At 40.7% G+C, this 14,692-nt stretch overlaps 1 long non-coding RNA gene across 1 annotated transcript; it reads right to left on the reverse strand.

The window, feature by feature from the left end:
* Window positions 1-7,589: 7,589 nt before the first annotated feature.
* Window positions 7,590-10,126, reverse strand: LOC145431306 (uncharacterized). Its single transcript, XR_013911598.1, has 3 exons — window positions 9,579-10,126; window positions 9,168-9,405; window positions 7,590-7,923 (listed from the first exon to the last, which is right to left on the reverse strand). It is a non-coding gene; the product is annotated as an uncharacterized LOC145431306 (long non-coding RNA).
* Between the last annotated feature and the right edge of the window lie 4,566 nt (window positions 10,127-14,692).

Below are 14,692 nucleotides of genomic sequence, written 5' to 3' on the forward strand. Positions count from 1 at the left end.
AAGGACTACTACAAATAAACCTAATGCCTAACAATGAAAAGTGTAAAATAAGAACAATAATAATAATAAAGATAAAAGATGAAGTAACAAGTTTTTTGTTTATTCCAAATGATCATCCAGATGTCTGTGACATGTGATGACAAACACCATAATGGAAGGCCTTAGTCATCACATGCTTAAACTCATCATATATTTTGCATATGCTGAACAGGCAGTCAGACATGCTGTAACTGTGTGGTAGAAAACAGCATGAACACCATACGGCAGGGGTCTCAAACTCCAGTCCTCGAGGGCATGGAAAAGTTGCATGACACCGGCCCTCGAGGACTGGAGTTTGAGACCCCTGTCATATGGAATATGACAGGTGTGGTTGAACTGCATGAAGACTCTGAAGTTTCTCTTCTCTTCTGGCAGGACAAGAATGTGGCCTTGTCCTGAGATCTACTGTAAGGATGTACTTAGAGTAGAACTGGACTGTCACCGGCCTCAGGCTCTTCACCCTTTTTAAAAGACAAAGCAGTCATTTAGATAAAATATTAGATATTGTTTACCTGTAAATGCACAAAGAGAATTTAGAAATGTAATTATTGTCAAGAGTGAACAAGCACTGATAGTGTAATCTACAGCTGTGGCCAAACGTTTAGAGAATGAGAAGTGTTGTTTGCTTTGTTACGTTTTGGTGTTGTCGGTGTGTTGCTTTTGGCGTGACTGTTATGTGTTTCCTGTTTTACTTTGAAAGTCTGTGTTATCTTAGTGTTTTCAGTTTACGTTTCCCTGTCTCGTCAGGTCTAATTTGCCCCAGCTGTGTTTCCCTCCTGTTGTCCATTCCCTGATTGCCCTTCTATGTATTTAAGCCTTGTGTTTCAGTGTGTCATGGTCGCGATCTCCCCCCCCGTTGTAAATAGTTTGACGTCTGGTGTTTGGTGATGTAAATAAATGTGGTATTTTGCTTTAAATCTCGTTTTGGGATTATTTTTTATTTTCCTTATTTTTATTTTCCTGCGTTGCACCCCGGTTGCCTAGGCCGGGGTGTAACATATGGGGGCTCGTCCGGGATCGCTGGAGGGTCCGAAGGAGGGACAGCTTCGGCCTTCTGTCTTCGCTGGAGGATCCGAGGGACCGCTCCAGCCTTCTGCAGCTGGTGGGCTGCGTGTCCGTGTGTGCAGCTGGTGGGCTGCGTGTCCGTGTGTGCAGCTGGTGGGCTGCTCATCCGCCTTCGCTGGAGCGTCCGAGGGACCGCTCCAGCCTTCATCCGCCTTCGCTGGATGGTCCGTGGGACCGCTCCAGCCTTCGTCGTCCGCTGGAGGGTCGGTGGGGCCGCTCCAGCCGTCATCAGCTTCGTCTGCCTTCGCTTCAGCCATCCGCCTTCGCTGGAGCGTCCGAGGGACCGCTCCAGCCTTCATCCGCCTCTGCTGGAGGGTCCGGGGGACCGCACCAGCCTTCGTCGTCTGCTGGAGGGTCCGTGGGACCGCTCCAGCCTCCATCAGCTTCGTCTGCCTTCATCCGCCTTCGCTGGGGGGAGGGTCCGTGGGACCGCCCCAGCCTTTGTCGTCGCTGGAGGGTCCGTGGGACCGCTCCAGCCTTCATCCGCCTTCGCTGGAGGGTCCGTGGGACCGCTCCAGCCTTCGTCGTCTGCTGGAGGGTCAGTGGGACCGCTCCAGCCTTCATCAGCTTCGTCTGCCTTCGCTGAGGGGAGGGTCCGTGGGACCGCCCCAGCCTTTGTCGTCGCTGGAGGGTCCGTGGGACCGCTCCAGCCTTCATCCGCCTTCGCTGGAGGGTCCGTGGGACTGCTCCAGCCTTCGTCGTCTGCTGGAGGGTCAGTGGGACCGCTCCAGCCTTCATCGGCTTCGTCTGTCTGGATCAAACTTTTCACTTGGTGTTAAATGTTTGATTTTTGGGTGGGGGGAACTGTTACGTTTTGGTGTTGTCGGTGTGTTGCTTTTGGCGTGACTGTTATGTGTTTCCTGTTTTACTTTGAAAGTCTGTGTTATCTTAGTGTTTTCAGTTTACGTTTCCCTGTCTCGTCAGGTCTAATTTGCCCCAGCTGTGTTTCCCTCCTGTTGTCCATTCCCTGATTGCCCTTCTATGTATTTAAGCCTTGTGTTTCAGTGTGTCATGGTCGCGATCTCCCCCCCCGTTGTAAATAGTTTGACGTCTGGTGTTTGGTGATGTAAATAAATGTGGTATTTTGCTTTAAATCTCGTTTTGGGATTATTTTTTATTTTCCTTATTTTTATTTTCCTGCGTTGCACCCCGGTTGCCTAGGCCGGGGTGTAACAGCTTATTTACAAAGTTTGCTGTTTCAGTGATAGTTGTATATCACATTATATCACTTCAAACAGAGGTGATCCAGTAATGCTGCACTAATGAATTAGACTAACTATTCACTTTAGCTAAAGTTATTAAGTTAGCTACAGAGTTGGGATGCTGTGTAAGACATAAATAGAGCTAAAATAGAAAGGTTTGGACACCGTTTTGCATGTTTCCCTACTGTAGGGGTCTCTGCAAGCATACAGAGGGGGTACTCTGAGAGGGTACAAGATGACAACCTTGGAATTCTACTAGAAACAGTCGATCATATTTGTTTGTCAAAGCTGAATTCAGGGCAAACTACGCTAAATTACCGTTTTTAGCTAACAGCTACAATAAGCACAAAAGTTACCTTACGGCTATCATTTGTTAACATGACGCTTGTTCTTATACATGTAATACATTTATTACCAACCTGAGAGTTTATCCGCTGGTCATTCGACATGACGAATGACTTCTGAAGTCTTAATTCAGCTCAACATGCTGTAGATTCCCGTCAGTAACACTTTCGGTCCGCTAGTAAAACGTAGTTCTATTAATCAGTGCTTGAACCGGAACCGGATGTAAGTTCCAAAAAACTGAATTTTGGAACTGAAATTGAATTGTAGAACTGAAACTGAATGGTGAGAAGTGAAACTGAAATTATTCGAGAGCTGAATTTTTAAAGGATAAAATGCCGTTTCAAAGCAAATTCAGTTTCTGATGGCACAGATTTCTGCCCATACACACAGAGGGTCTATGCCAGTCAACCAGTCTGAATATATTATATTTTTTTCCAACAATGAGATGCTGCCCTAAAGAGGGTCTCTCTCTCTCTCTCTCTCTCTCTCTCTCTCTCTCTCTCATGCACACACACACACACACACACACACACACACACACACACACACACACACACACACACACACACACACACACACACAGGAGAGAGAAGCAAGCTGCTGAATTTGAATCCACCAATCAGAGAGGCTGTGCACTTTTTCCCGCCAAAACAGGTGCACGCAGCACAGAGAGAGACAGGATTTTTGCAGTCTATTTCTCATAATGACGACTCCCCTCAAACAAATGACCATAATTTCCTAACCGTAGGGGCTAGAACGGTCATTCTTACACCGTTTTGTTCAGAAGAGATGGGGGAATCTTAAAGTGTTGACAATTTATCATTAAAATATGAATTATTAAAGATATTTGACTTCTAATGCACCATAACTGAGTAGAGCAAAGCAAAAACTGCCTTGACTTGCCCTCAAACAACGCTTTCTAACTCTAAATCTATTTGGAGTATCAATATCATTCTTTCACCATAAGAGACAGCAGGCTTTGGTAAACAATCATGGAAATTTTCCGGTCTCTGTGGAAATCCATTAAAAAGATATGACGAGAGAAAAAAGTGGTTCATTTCCAGAGTTTGAAATCTGAAGAAATCTGAGCGAAGGACGAATTTCCTACCCTCAAACAAGTCTAACTCATTTCAGAACGGTAATAGGTGAGAAAGAAATTCTTGAATTGTGAGCGTCAGGAGTGTCTGAAGATATACTGGGACAAGCCTCATGTCTTAACTTCGCTTCGTTAAGGAGATATGACGATTCGAAAATGCCTCTCATTACAGAAATCAAGCGGTGATTTTGAACAAACTCTCCATTGACTTTCTATGGAGAGTTTTCCGACTTTCTGTTGGTCTGAGGAGATTTGCCAAAATTCTATAAATTCCACAACAATGATAGTGACATTTTCAGAAAGCCAGCAAAAATACCTACGTTTTGATGTATAATATGTGGAAGTTGAGTGAAATTTGAGCAAGTAGCAAGAAGTTGTTCAGACATGAAGAGAAGACTGCGAAACCTTCAGTGGCACTGGAAGCCAAGTGCATAGCAACCATAACAACGCATGTATTTTGTGAAAAATCACAATTTTGCAACTCAAAACTTTAGGAGGCATAAAAGTAAAACGGTAAAAGATTTGAAAAAGCTGAATCATACCTGAATAGCCCAATAATTTGAGAACATTTTAAAGTTTGAATGGTTGTTCTACGTGAAAATATGAGGAAGTAGTTAAGTTTCAAAAACAAGCAAATTTTAGCAGAATTGCAGAAGTTTCCCATTCATTTCAAATTAAAGGAAAAAAGCTTAATATTTTAAAAAGTATAATAGTGAAAAATACCAAAAGACATAGCCATCATTAGCAGAAATAGCAGAATAGTTTAAAATTTGAACGGTGAAAATCGGCTGAAAATTGTGGAAGTAGATCCACGGTGAAAAGTGTACGGAAACACCAAGAAGGAACTCAATAGTGTGGATGCTTAAAGCATCCACACAATTAAAAATGCATGCAGTGGAAGAGTTTGCGTCTTATGAGGTTAAGTGCAGTATATTTCAAAATATAGATATTTCATCATATTACCACAAACCATCCAGCTTTACTGTTATGTTTGACCATAACCATGAAGATCCTCTTTCTTAACCAAGCTTCTTTTGTGTAAGTGAATTGTTTTATTCCTGTGAGTATTATTCAAAAGTCCAACACCATAAACAGGCTTGCTCAGAAGACTCACTCATCATTTGGTTTAATGTCCCTTAGCAAGTTGCACCTTGGCCAGATGCTTTTGGTATCTATCACCAAGATTCTGGCATAATTCTGGATCAATATTTGATCACTACTCTTGGCAGAATTGGGTGCTTTTAAGCACAGTTCACAAATTTTTAATAGGGTTGATGTCAGGGGTTTGGAAAGCACCAAACTATGTTCGAGTTCCAACCGTCTAGCTCACTGGTGTCGAACTCCAGGCCTCGAGGGCCGGTGTCCTGCAGGTTTTAGATGTGTCTTGATCCAACACAGCTGATTTAAATGGATAAATTACCTCCTCAACATGTCTTGAAGTTCTCCAGACCCCTGGTAATGAACTAATCATTTGATTCAGGTGTTTTGACCCAGGGTGAGATCTAAAACCTGCAGGACAGTTCGACACCCCTGGTCTAGCTGGTTTAGCTGTTGCTGGTCTAGCTGTTGATTTGAGTAGGTGAAGTTGAGGAATTTAGAGGTAGTTATCTTCCTTCATTATTCCATCTACTGTGTGCAATGTACCGCTGACAGCAAAACAGCTCCAGAGCATGACGCTACTACCAGCGTGCTTGGCAGCTGGTACTGTGTTCTTAGGTTTAAAAGCCCCGCCTTAATTCCTCCAAGCATAGCTCTTGTGTGGTCAAATAGCTCAATCTCAGTCTTGTCTGACCATAAAACATAAAGCAAATGTTAGTTGAGCTTGAAGGTGTTGATTTTGGAGCAGGGGCTTCTTTCTTGGTGGTATAAAACTGGCTTTACTGTGGACGGTGATGCTGTTGTTCCTGCAGTTTGCAGGAGCTTGAGCTTCAGTAATTCCTGTGTTGTTCCTAAACATCCTAACAAATTTCCTCTAATGTGACAATTTGGCTTTTTTCAAGACCTCTGCAAAGTTGTGACACATCTGAATGACTTGTACTTGCAAACAGTTTGAATCTGGAGTTGTTTAGAAATGGCTCCAAGAGACCTTCTCAGTTTGTGTAAATTTGCAGTTCTCCTTCTTAGAGCTTCACTGAGTTCCTTGGATTTTCCCATTGTTCTGAGTATTTGTCAGTCCAATAGGTGCCGTCAAACAAATCCTTTTTATACTGCAAAGAGAAACTGCCAGCTGCAGTCCATTATGATCACTAACTAGCGGTTAATAGACTTCAGCCTTGTCAAGTTAAAAGACATTGTTTTGAGCAGCACTTATTGAGTGCATGTATATATTTGAGCCTGTAAGTATAATTTTGACCCTGTTTGAATGAGAGAAAATCCAAAATAAATTAAAACTCAATTCTTGTTGTTTGAAGCCATTAAAGATGTATGCTGTGCAATTATTTCACTCTGGAAAAATAACAGTCCAAAGAAGTCATTTAAAAGCCCCAAATGACCATGACTTTCATGCCCATGATGAGTGTATGCAAATTTCAGACAGCTGTTCAACAAACTTCAGACACCACTGTGGATCCACGTGGCTGGCTGTTGTATTGCGGCTGCTTCTCTGTGCGATAAGCAGCTCTGCTGTTGTCCCAGTGTTAACTCAACATCCTGTGTCCACACTCTCTTCCTGGCCTTATCGTACACTGTGTATCTAGACGGAATTACAAATACTTCCGGAGGTCAGTAGATAAAGTAGATAAAGTCGACCAACAAACACTGAACTAAACATAAAATGACAACAGCCAGTTACATGTAGTCCAGGGTTCAGTGCTGCTGCAAACAGTTAAACTTTAACCCATGATAAACGGAGGATTTGCTCCATGACTCTTGTGTGTTTATTGATCAGAGTGTTACTGCAGAAGTCCCATAAAGAAGTCCAAGTTTTGTCCCATTTAAGGTTTAAGACACTAAAGGCACAAGAAGGAAGACGTAGATCATAAACGGCCTACCTGCAGAGCGCTTAAAACTAATGACCACAAAGTGCTGCAGACTATTAAAAACTACTACAATAAAAAACAGAGACAGCATTATTCAAACTAAAAGCAGCAGCATTCAAATTGCAAATGGTTTACAGCCCTGACACTTGAGCTTTGAGCTGAGCTCCTCTGTCAGTGCATCATATTGTACTGTTTTAGTGTGTCAGATGCATTAAACACAGGTCTGCCTGGAGTTCCACGTTGTTCAGATATACTCAACCTATTGTCTTTCAGAGAGCATCAAACACTGCTCTGCTCTCCAAGGTGTTGTTTGGTCACTCTGTGAAGTAGCAAGATGTGGCAATAGCTAAACAAGCCTCTCACGATCTGTTGGCGTCACGTTTAAATGCTAATTCGAAGTACTTTTGGCAAAGGGCACCTTCTGCGAGTAAACATCTGTTAGCCATAAAGATTAATCCAGTCAATTAAATGAAATATTTATGTTTATATTTCCAGTTTTAATTTTACAACAGATTTGGGGCATTAGGATTTAAACAATTTGGGACTGCTGTCGCCGAAGCTTTCCCGAACCAAATAGAAAGCAGGCGATAACAGAGACACAACTCCTCAAACTAAACCAAACGTTGAAAAACTTAGTCAAACATTTCTCTCTTCTTCTTTGAATTTCTGCCCATCAAAAAAATTCTTTATCCCATTGAGAATTTGTTAGTTTATATCTCTCAGGTAACCAGGAGACTTTGAAAACTGGGAGGCTGTTTGGAGTTGATATGATACCATTTTTGGGACTGACAGCCTTAAATATTTAGGCTGCTCGAGATGAGAGAAGGTTATACAGATGACGAGTAAAGAAGGGCGAGACAGATGTTGACAACAGTGTAGTTTATTTTGCCGATGAGACTTTTTTTGTCTCCTTGTGGAGTCTTAGTCCCTTCATAACAAATATGATCCTTTGATTATTGAACTTTGCCAACCGATGATAGCTGCTGTTTATTTAACAAATACAGACCGGAATTTGCTGAAAATGTATCCTGAAGATGTTGTGCTTTCTGTTTAAAACGCAGTAACAGATGAGGATGTGGGTCACAGTTGGCACGGTGGAGCACAATCACAGCTGGTCTCTTCAAACGTATGATTTTCCTTACTTGAACAGAAGATCTCTGACATTTCAGGAAAACTGTGGTTTGTGAGGCGTGTGAAACTGGAGAAAACAATAAGAAATAAAGGAGAAGAAAAGAAATTGCTCTGTTTATAAACCACAGAAGAAAAGCTGATGCAAGCTCGACATCCTGTTGAGATAAAATTACAGAAAATTACTGACTGGAATCAGATAATGCGTTAGATACTCAAGTACATTGGGAACAACAGTTGGCAGGAACAATAAACTTCTGTTTGGTTTCCTCTGTCCTTATTTTTTATATTGCTTATTCATCAACTGACTTCAGGAAACTTCATCTTTCATCTGAGCTGAACTGGTTTCACATACTGAGTAGAATAACAACCCGACTGCTTTTAAAAGTTTGCATGTTAAGTTTTATTGACTGAACTTTCTTGAGTTCAGTTAATTGACTTGGTTTTATATTTCCACGTCATGCAGGGCAACTTTAAATATTGTTTTCTAGTTCACTTACCCAGAGAAAAATAAGACAATAGAAAAGTTTTGCAAGAAAGAAAAATGAACTTTGTAATACATTTCAGTAGCAGGAAGGTCATTCTTTATGAAAGGTTCTCGGCTCTGCAAGCTGATGCTGTGAGCACTGTGTTAGCACAGCAACACTCTCAAAGTTGACTGATGCTGGTTGCTCAAGCAACTAAAATCTTTTGAAAAAAAAGTGACATTTTTGCAAACAATCCTTTCTCTGTTACTAACAAGCAGCGCTAAAGCTGATGGCACATTCTTACCCTTCTGAAACTTCCTAAAGGAAGTCTTTCTACAGCTGCAGCCATTACTTAGGGTAAAAAATTCCTTCATTGGGAGACAGTTATAAAAAATGTTGATTTATGTAAATAGCTTCAGAACGAGCTTACTGGAATGGAGAATATGTGCTTTAGGGAAAGATGGATGATTTAGAGAAATTTAAACAGCTCTTTTAAAAAGACCCATAATTGCTGGTCTGACACATTCACCTCATGGGAAACAACATGTCCATTGCCCAAAAAATAAAGGGAACACTTGATCATCACAGTATAACACAAAGCCCGTTAAACCTAATGGATATCAGTCTGTCCTTTTAGGAAGCAGAAACTATTGTGAATACATTTTAGCTGTTTTGATGCAAATTAAAGCAATAACAGTGTCCTGGAGAGACAACAACAAGACAATCCGATGGGTTGGCACATCCCTATGTTCCATCAAATTGTTTGCTGTGTCTTCCAGTACACTATAAAGAGTGTGGTAAGCTGGACAGGGACATAGAAGGACACAAACCCAACAGCAGGACTGACCTCTGCTCCTTTTTGCAAGGACGAACATAAGGAGTACCGTCCTACAAAATGACCTCCAGTGGGCTACTCATTTGCACGTTCTTGTCCAAAGTGTCAGAAACAGTCTCCATGAGGGTTGCGTGAGGTCCAAAAGTCCGTTAGCTGCTTGTTGAGCTGCATGGTATTGGCCTGCGTTCACACATCCTGATGAAGTCTCTCCACAGGTTGAGAAAGAACACGCTGAAAAGGGTAACATGTGCTGTAGGGAAAACATGGAATTATAGAAATCTGAACAACTCTTGATAGCACATACACAACAGCTGATCTTTTAAGTTGTTATAAGCTGTTACACGCCTCTTTAAAAACAGGTGAAATGGATTCATAATTGTTTACATAACATGATCTGTGTAATATCCCTGAAATATAACTGACCTGGCGTATAGTGCACCGATCAAGTGTTCCCCTAATTTCTTTTCGAGCAGAGTAGACCTCCAAGCATCCTGCATCTTGCCTTCTTATGTGTTCATAAAGTTAAGCATTTGCTTATTGTAATGAGAAGCCAAGTAACACTGGCCTTGCTTAGCAGCACCTAAAAACATGATTGTCAGTAAAGCTGGAGCCTGGAGCTTTCGCATTAGCAGCATCAACAGTTTATGTGGCTGAATGGAAGCTGGATTTGCTGTCAGAGTAACACAGCGCAAGCTGGACCCTTGCTGACTACCGTAATCAGACAAATGGAGAAGGAAGTCAGTCAGCAGATATGCTGCCCGCTGAGTCTAACGCTGCACTCACACCCAGTAGAAAAACCCACCAGCACCTCTATTTCAAATCCATAGTGTTGGTCATGTGGAAAGTTAGACAAGGTGATGACACCACAGATGCCAAAATTATCCATCTGCTCTTTCTGCACTCTTCTAACACACGCTCACCAGGGAACCCCTGAGCAGCAGTGTCGCATATTTTAACTCTAATGTAAATACAGTTGTTGTTTTTTTGTTTTTTTAGGTTCAAACGTGATAAACAAACATTCAGTGACCCCAACAGTTTTCCATTGATGCCAGGTCAATGAAGGTTACACTGAAACACGTGTACACACACACACACACACACACACACACACACACACACACACACACACACACACACACACACACACACACACACACACACACACACACACACACTCAGATATCAGGAGTTAAGCAACCACAAACCACAAATTGAACAGATTGTACTGCAGTGATAAGGAGTTTCTGTTTGTTTGTAGCAGACATGTAGACGTGTTTGCCTGAGTGTGTTTATAGTTTATGTGAACCCAAACGTGTCACATTGAAGATATTAATGTAGGAACATAATTCAAGAAGTCCTTAACACACCCAGAAAGCCTGAAATGCTGACTTTAAGAAATTTGATTGCATGTAAAAAAATTTGTCATTTTGTTGCACAAAATGTTAAATTTAATGCAGTCTGGTCAAATCAAATGTATACATTTACATCATGTTTGGAGTTCATCTTTGTCCCTAATATTGTGACAAAGAAATAGAGCTAATTGTGCCTTTGCGCATTTGTGCGGTCATATCAAGCAAGCTGCTAAACTGTAACTGTAACCCGATGCACTTTGTGCAGGTCTCAGGCCTGTGTGATGATAAATCTGATGAGATGCTCTAAAAGGCCTCAGCTGTCTTAATTTCTTTCTAGAAGATAAAAATGTGTCATTAGATACAAAGAGGATGAGCTTGACCGCATTTTCTACTATAATGCAATTCTGACTCATCCATTGTTTCCTCCAGCAAAGCAACACATAGATACAATAGTGCTACTTACAGTGGATGAATTTTTATATCTTAATACTATGATGTAGATAAACCTTACACCACAGTGTATTCGGCCCCCTTGAACTTTTCCACATTTTGTCACATTACAGCCACAAACATGAATCAATTTTATTGGAATTCCACGTGAAAGATCAATATAAAGTGGTGTATACGTGAGAAGTGGAATGAAAAGTTCAAGGGGGCCAAATACTTTTGCAAGCCACTGTATGGTAACTTGACCTGCATCTTCATGGAAATGTCACTACAGCTGAAAAGAAGTATAATTCATTGTTATTGGTTCACATGTCTGAGGTGCTTCTGCTGCTTCCGTTTCAGGAACTTTTTTGCAGCCTAAATTTTCTCGTTCATTTGTCTCAGAGATTCATACACAAGCGCTCGCCAGCACTGGCGCCAGGCTCACAGAGCGCAGCAATGGTGAAATGGGTGTAAATTCCAAGTCATTACATAAAGACACTCTTTTATGATCCCTTAGTGTTGCATTTAAATGGACTGGGTATTCTTAAGTGGTAAAGGGGTGTATTTGAATCTAAACCACAATGTTTTCAGAACCCGAACCAAGCACTTTAGATGCCTGAACCTAACCAGCAAGTGAAAAAGCACAAAGCAAGCTCCCAAAATATGTCTCCTGGTTGAAAAAGAAAAAATTTCTAATTCATCTCCTTTAAACAGCTAGAGGACCTTAAGATGACAAAAATAATTTCCACTAACAAATTCCCAATGACTGTTGTCTTTGAAAATATACTAAACAAAGCTTGACTTTGTTCTTGTGAACCAACCACAAACAAGCAAAATAATGCGTCTGTAATTGGATATATGTTTAAATGCTAGCAATAAGCCTTCAAATCAGATGTGTTCAGTGGAGGAAATGAAACCCCTAAAGACTCTGAACCTTCACAAAGTACTACCCGCTTTGGAGGACATTTGTGGAACAAGGATCTAAACATTATTTAGGTTTGCCCTGTGAAGGTCCTTCAAACCAAGGAGATCCACTAGAAGTGAAAAGAATAGTGAAATAATGCCTCGTTGCTCATAACAGAGCAAACAAATTAATAGTTGCTGTCTAAAGACAGTTTATGCTTTATTTCTTAATATTTTATATGCTAGTATTATATTTATATATATAAATATATAGGTGGTACATAGCACACCAGACCCTCAACACAGAAAATTTGCTATTTTCTTGTTCTTTGCTTCAAAAACACACATGAAAACCAAATTCTCTTCACAACTAATATCACACATGGATAACAGCCCTTCAGCCAGAGACGCTTATCCTGCAGACTGAGACCTTTATCAGCCGGAGCAGGAATGGAGCTCAGAGATTACAAGAGACTCAACGGGCGATCGCGATTTATTGTACACAGGAGATAAGACGCACAAACACGACTGCATACATGCACGGACCACACACAGTGTACACAGCAGATATCGCACACACTGACACATAATCATGTTCACACTCACAGACACAGGAATCACACACACACACACACACATGCACACTTCAAAAGCCGTGGCTGGATGGGATCAGCGCTGCCCTCGCCTCCCTCCTCTTAACCTTTAACCTCCATCTCTTCATTCTTCTGTCTCGCCGTCTATGTTCCCGTCTCTGTCTTTCATCTTTCTCACATTTGTTTCAATTTGCTGTCGTTTTTGCTTTTCTCAGTGTCTATAGCATATTCCACACCCAATTTTTTTGTCAAAGTTATTACTTTATTTTTTAGTTTAATGAGAATCGCCAACTCCTACAATGATGAGATCAAGACACTCTTACCCCTTTCAAGTTTGCAACAAATTGCACAAATTCATATGGGGATTTGGTGGAAAGTTCTACTTTCATATCAAGGATCTTGATTTAGTCTGAACTAATAAATGTAACAAGTTTATTTCTTTCACCCAGGAATGCAGTGACATCAGTAAAACCAAGCACTTTGGGTTTTCATATAACAAGTACAGCCTTCATCAGAACCAAAAGGACATGAGGATAAAGAGACAAATTTGCATCCAACTGTAGGAAAAAAATGTAACTTTAAAGCAAATGCAGAAAGTCTTGAAAAGAAAATAGTTTTTACAAATGAATGAATTTTATGATTCTGAATCTTCAACACTATTAACGCACTGCACAAGAGGAGTGGAAAAACGTGTTTTTTAAAGAATTTATTTAATGCAATGGTTAATACTGACATATTTTGGGTCTCTATGATGTGTTGATGACCCAGACCCAGTTTTACAGTGACTGTTTGAAGTTTTCTTGATTCATTCCACCTTGACGATATTCATGGTTTCAGATGCCCTGAGGCATTCCCACAGCATAATAGTCCCATCACTGTGTTTCACTCTGGGGACAATGTTCTTTATACGCCTCTGGCTTCTTTCTCCAAACATAAGCAGCGTCTCTGACACCAAAGACCCCGAATTTTGTCTCATCTTTCCAAAGGCCACACTTCCAGTATTCATAATCTTTTTCCAGGTTGTCCCTCACATACTTCAGTCTGGCATGAAGGTGTCTCTTCTGCAGAGGTTTTTCTTGAACCTCACAATCCCTTCATGTGCAGGATTCTGGTGACTCTCTTTATTAACCAGTGTCTCTGCATTTTGTTGTGGAGTATTTAGACACATCTAAAGGCCTGGTATGAGACAACAAAATACATCTGCAACTTAAAGCGGGGACAAATGTTCCCTCTTCCCTGAAATCATCTCCAACTCTAAATCAAAGAACTAAACCATTTCTTTATACTCAAACATCTTAAGCACAGTGCTAAATACCAAACATACCAGTGATTAAGCTGTGGGGTAATAGGATTAAAATGGTCAGACTAAATCACTAAATCCCATATAAGATCCAGTTTGTCACACCAAAGGGGCCTTTACTTAAATGTAATTTATTACAATTAAAGTTCTTCCTAAAATGAGATGTGGGAATCAGCCACGTTAGGAATGAGTGAGTGTAATGCGTGGATTTTAAGGGTGTGTCTTGGTGCTATGGCACATGCTACAGAGAAAGCGCTGCACAGCTATCACAAGAATGGAAAAAAACTCATCAGAGCATGGGTCAGCCTTCCTTTGCTTGACCAATTATCCTCCGAAACACTGGTTTTCAGCATTTCTGGTTTTGTTTTCAGTCTAAACCGATAAAATGAGGTTTAGGTATAGTTTGAACTTCCTTTCTGTATATAGTTCCTGTGATTGCATGGATTTCCTCCACTGTCCAAAGACATGTCTTTTAGATCCAAACTGGTAGCAGGTGTGAATGTGAGGCTGTTTGGTTGTCTTTCTCTTTAGCCCTGTGATACACATACTGTCTGGGATAATATCTGCCTTCACCCTGGTGTCAGCTGGGATAAGCTCCTTTTTCACCAAAGGAAAGTGATGAATGTCAAACCTAAAATCCTTAATGGAGTTCTTTAAAGTTAAATAAAGAAACGAGCACACAGAGCTGCTTTATTTTAAATTATACTTTATTTCATATAAAAACAAAACAATAAACAAATAAATTAGATATTTCTAAAATAATTCTCTTGAGGAAATGTTTAAGAATGCCATGATTGTTTACAATTGGTATTTGAGAGAAGAGCAGGTAACAGGAATGTAAAAATATCAATGCTTTTTGAACACTTTGTGGATAAAACGTCTTTTCAAAATGACGTAGAAGCTGAGCGATAGCTTAACATGAGAAGAGGCCATACATGAATCCTTTGCTGACAAGATGGT

The sequence above is a fragment of the Astatotilapia calliptera genome, chromosome 10, assembly GCF_964374335.1.
Source record: "Astatotilapia calliptera chromosome 10, fAstCal68.1, whole genome shotgun sequence".
Taxonomy (NCBI): Eukaryota; Metazoa; Chordata; class Actinopteri; order Cichliformes; family Cichlidae; genus Astatotilapia; species Astatotilapia calliptera.